Here is a 5,577-nt window from a genome sequence, read left to right on the forward strand (position 1 = left end):
TAACGACTGTGATCTATTAATTGAATGATTTTCTTTTAAATAGGTACGTGAAAATATGCAAACACCTATATATGCATATAATATGAATAAGTTTATAAGCAAAATCAGGAAAATATAGCAATTATTTACATATTAATAAATTGATTTGTTTAAGGTGGGTGTCATAGGTTAAATTTTGTTTTATTTTATTTCTGAATTAATTAACTTTTGAAGCCCCGTTTATTTGAAAATATTGTCCAAAAACAGATACTCTACATAGATACGCCACTTTTGCGAAGCATATGAAGGCCATATAAAATGACATCAAATAATCTTTAAATATAAGTACATAGTAAATATTGTGGCTGTATCACTGAAACAGGTTGTTTAATTTCATTTCAATATTCTATTGCTCTTATTGAAAAATCATAATTATTTCGTTTTGTACCTAGGTAGGTACCATGTTTATGCGTTTTGATACTAAGGCGATTAACACACGGCACCGCGCACCGCGGCGGTTGGCAGTGAATCCCTACGAGGAACGGACCGTTCGACCGCGCGGTCGGGCGGTGTATGTGTGTTTGGTATCAACGGATTTAATAGAAGCCAATGCAACTTGAGAACCGCTTCACCGCCAACCGCGGCGGGACGCGGCACCGTGTGTTAATCGCCTTAAACTAACCTATCCGCTCGCCCAGGCTCCGCCCTTTTGGTTTTTGGTTTTTGTCTCATAAGTTTTTCAAATTTGTAAAGGTAATCTTATAGATTTGACTGAATTTGACTGTAATGATGTTTTATCAAAATTAAGCATATCTGTTATGCCACAAGTACCTATCCTTACTTGATACTTCCTTACTATAAATACCTATTAATATTAATCCATACTGATTTATTTAATATTATAAATGCGAAAGTAACTCTGTCTGTCTCTTCTTCACGCCTAAACCACGGAACCGATATGGTTGAAATTTGGCACTATGTAGTTTGTAAACTTTAATAACAACACCTATATTTGTAGGTAACTGCATTCTTGCAAATAAATGTAATTTGAATTAGAAATTTGAAACTGAAAAAGGACGTAGGGATAGTCTTCATAACGGAAATCCCAAAGGAGCAGGACCAATTCAGAAGTTCACGCATTGACGCAAACATATATGTTCGCGACAATATAAAAACGTATGTAAAAGTTATTACTTTAAGTTTCATTTATATAGAGCGTTTATTTCGTTTCATAATAGTTTAACTGTGTTATAAGTTCATTTGTTTTACATAACAAGTTTAATCGTCTATAATGTATATGTAATGTTCTTTTCGTGTATTTAGCTGTGTTAACCTGTATAGAATGTTTTAAGACTGATTTAAATGTGTTATGTTCGTAAATTGTAATAGTATATAAGAGAAAATAGTGTGTGATACATAATAGATAGTAAAAATAGTGTTCGTATAATTCTTACAGTTTATAGATTGTTTGACAAATAAAGTTTATGATTATTGGTGTTGTTATTTTAGCATAAGTAAATAGTATTATAATGTAATAGATATAAGTAAATAATATAATGTAATAGATATAAGAAATTATGAGAAATAAATGAGTACTACGCGAGAGTTTTCCTACCGCACGCATTAACACCTGTAATCGACACATAAATATAACCACTTTTCGCGCCAAAAGCACGCACGCTCGCATAACTCAGAACACATAGTATACTCTGCGGTAGAAGACTCGTCGTATAGTAATAAGCAGCATTTGGTCTTTTTCTTCACCAACCCCAGCACAATTATAGGGTGGAAGCCTCCACCAATGTGAGTCTTACAGTCCCTCACAATATAGGAACTTGAGACTTTCTAAAACTTACGCAAAAGGCATGAATTTTACAATACTATTATAAAGGCGAAAGTTTGTAAGTATGGATGTATGGATGTATGGATGTATGGATGTTTGTTACTCTTTCACGTAAAAACTACTGAACCGATTACAATGAAATTTAGCACACATACCTATAGAGGGTAACTTGGATTAACACATAGGATAGGTTTTATCCCGGAAATCCCACGGGAACGGGAACTATGCGGGTTTTCCTTTGAAAACGCGGGCGAAGCCGCGGGCGGAAATCTAGTTTTACAATAAAACTACATAAGTTTAAATTCTCATTTTTAATCCTTACTCGCCAAAAACATTGAAGATCATTTTATTCTCACTTTATAATACAAACCTTAGATACAAACCTATTACCATAACTATCTAACGTATATGTCGAAATTATTTTTCCAAAACATTCAGATACATAAATAACAACTAAAACGCAAACTTAGATTATTAAACTAAATTTTATTAGGTCTTTAATGTCAGACAAGTAGGGGTTGCTACTAAAACAAATAAAATATAGCTCCCAAAAAAGGACTTCCCTCATTATTAAGGAAGACAATATTGACGTAAGATAATAGGTAGGTAAATATTTATTTCACGATTTTCTTTTTCATATTGTCAGCCAAGATAATGAAACTTACATAAACCTGTAGGCGTAGTTTCGACACATTAGTCGACATCGATCTCGACCGAAATCGGTCGGTAACTAACGATGTTCAGTAACTATAGTATGGACCTAAAAAATTTAGTGTTGTTTTTCCAAGAAATTTACCTTGATATTATGGAATATATAGAAATTAGTTACATAAATTTTTCGCTTTATTACAAATACAATTGCATATGAAAAAAGCACATGTTATGCACAAAAAACATGGCAGTTAATTTAATTCTAATCAAATTCGATATTTTTTTATATCAATCGTTTAATTAAGGTGATCACTATGGTCAAAACCGAAAAACACCTTAAACTGTGACCTTAAACATATTGAATTTTGTTGAGGAAACTGTTGGTACGATTGTCTTAAAAAAAATATATGTGATACTCAAGGATATAATTAACAAAGTGTATTGTTTACTTTTCAGTTTAGAACGGCCTAAACATAAAAAAAAATACATACAAATCAACCCCTTTTTGAACATAAAACGCATTTTGTTAGGAAAACGGCTACATATTTATACATGAAATTTATACCAAAAAATATGTTATGATATTTGTAACAATTTGTATTGATTGTTTTTTCAATTTTCATTATTATCGTTAAATTATCAAGAAAAAACTCGAATTTATAATAAAACCCACATAAAACCTCACCTCTATTGCATATTTTCGACGAAATTTGACGGTGTCAGTTCGACTCGGACGGGGGACTGTACGTGCGGTTTTTTTTGCAAAATAACGCTAAAATTCACCGAATTGAATGTTTTGTTAAATTAAACCAGATTGTAATAGGTATTTACATGAGCAGTTCATGAAATGAAAGTTAAAAATAGGTATGTAAAGATATAAAAATCTGTTTGTAAATTAGTTTTGTTTTTGAAAGGCGTCATTGAATAATATCCAGTGTTGATAATTTTTGACAGTAAAACTTTATCAGAAAACACACAACCTAATTATCAGAAAACACATACCTATAAAACATTAACCAGACTTTCCCTGTGCCTTGAATATTTTTTAAAAAAGATTAATTGCTGTTCTATCGTATATTTTAAGGGTCAAAAACAATCCAAAGCCGGGAGATACTGACACAAAATTTTGGGTCATTTGTAACAGGATGCCGGTTCTACAGTGGTCTTAGTACGCAATGACAAAAAGAAAAATCATGGTCAGAACAGTGGTACCGGCAGACTAGTCGCGTGGGCGTTAGTCGAACTCGTCGGATAAATTACGAAAGGCAAACGATTTGTAACACAAAAATTTTAGGATTTACCGATAGCCCATAAAAAAGAAGTAGGCGGTAGTTTCATGCCATACTTTTCCGGTGTAATTTACAGCCCACAATACCAACGTGAATGCGTTGATTTAAAAAAAAATTCAACCATTTGTACCAGGCTAATTTTTGCACAGGTAATCATCGTCCAGTAGCCATGTACGAAAATCGCCATGCCATACTTTTCAGACAGTTCCAAATGGTCGCCATACCGCCGAAAATCAGCAATTTTTTTTATATTGTATAAAATCATTTAATTTTATATTATTGTATAAAATCGTAGGAAAGTCAAAACTGACATAAACGTATAGCAACATTTTTAGCCGACGCCATTATAGGACGAAATTCTCAATTCAACTGAATTTTTTGTTGGTTCCGTTACCTCCGCACTTTTAACTGGGTGAACCGATGATTTCTTCTACACTAATATTATAAAGAGGAAAACTTTGTTTGTTTGTTTGTTTGATTGTAATGAATAGGCTCAAAAACTACTGGACCGATTTTAAAAATTCTTTCACCATTCAAAAGCTACATTATCCACGAGTAATATAGGATAGGTTTTATCCCGGAAATTCCACGGGAACGGGAACTATGCGAGTTTTTCTTTGAAACCGCGGGCGGAGCCGCCGGCGGAAAGCTAGTGATTCATAAAAATATAAATTATATAACAATAATTCCTTTGCAGTGACTCTCCGAGGAAAAAAGAAATAGATTCGTGTTACAAATTTTAAAATCATACATAGAACATTTCCATCGACAAGGTTTTCTGGTATTTTTAATCTACCGCCTGACAACTTAACCTCCCCTCCAGTTGGTTAGTTGTCAGTCGATCGCTTACATTTTTTGAAGAGACGATCAGCGAGCCAATTGATCTTAAACAGCCGACCAGTGCGGTCTATAAGTGCCATAGCCGTGCCTTGTGATTTATGTAAGACTAGCTTTCCGCCCCCGGCTTCGCCCGCGCAGTCAAAGAAAAGCCCTCATAGTTCCCGTGGGATTTCTGGGATAAAACGTATCCAAAGTCCCGGGGTAAAAAGTAGCCTATGTCCTTTCTCGGGTATCAAAATATCTCCATACCAAATTTCATGCAAATTGGTTCAGTAGTTTAGGCGTGATTGAGTAACAGACAGACAGACAGAGTTACTTTCGCATTTATAATATTAGTATGGATTTAAGAAAACTATCAAGTGAATGTACCAAGTGAAGGAATAATAAAATATGAATTGTCACGAAGGCGTTTTTATTCTACAACCCAACATTCAAATTAGGATTTAAAAAATTAACCCCGAACTAACTACAAAATACATAACAAGTCGAAAAAAACGTGATTTCTTGTCCGTTCCCCTATTTTTTTTCGGTGTGTGTAGGTTGCATGCATATATTCCTACTAGGTATGAAGAGATATACAGAGAACGCTAAATACAATATTTGCCTGGTCACCATTAACATTCGATACACCATGACATGGTAGAGGCCGTTCTATAGAATTACGTCAAATAATGTACTCCATCTTTTATATCTCTGTAGGTGAGATGTTCTCCACCCTAGTCATCATCAGGTCTCCAGAATATAGTAGAGTCCGTGTTGAATAAAATTAATTTCTAAATCGGTGTTTTCTTAACTGTTCCCCACTCTAGAACTTATAATTACTTGCTTAGTCATCTTAAGGTCTCCAGAATGGGTCATGTAGTAGAGACTTTGCTTATAACGGTTAATGTTGAAAGATGAGTCTTCCTACATTACATTTACAACATACATAGTACACAATATTTACTATTCATAAATGTAATATGTTACTGCCTC

The 5,577-nt window shown here is 33.7% G+C and overlaps 1 long non-coding RNA gene across 1 annotated transcript; it reads left to right on the plus strand.

Moving 5' to 3' along the window:
• Window positions 1–2,841: 2,841 nt before the first annotated feature.
• On the plus strand, window positions 2,842–5,003 carry LOC149479023 (uncharacterized). The gene is made up of 2 exons (XR_016317316.1): window positions 2,842–3,426; window positions 3,465–5,003. It is a non-coding gene; the product is annotated as an uncharacterized LOC149479023 (long non-coding RNA).
• Window positions 5,004–5,577: the final 574 nt, after the last annotated feature.

The sequence above is a fragment of the Colias philodice genome, chromosome 21 (genome assembly GCF_061535455.1).
Source record: "Colias philodice isolate Cphi_HAF_F1 chromosome 21, ilColPhil1 Martin Lab GWU primary, whole genome shotgun sequence".
NCBI lineage: Eukaryota > Metazoa > Arthropoda > Insecta > Lepidoptera > Pieridae > Colias > Colias philodice.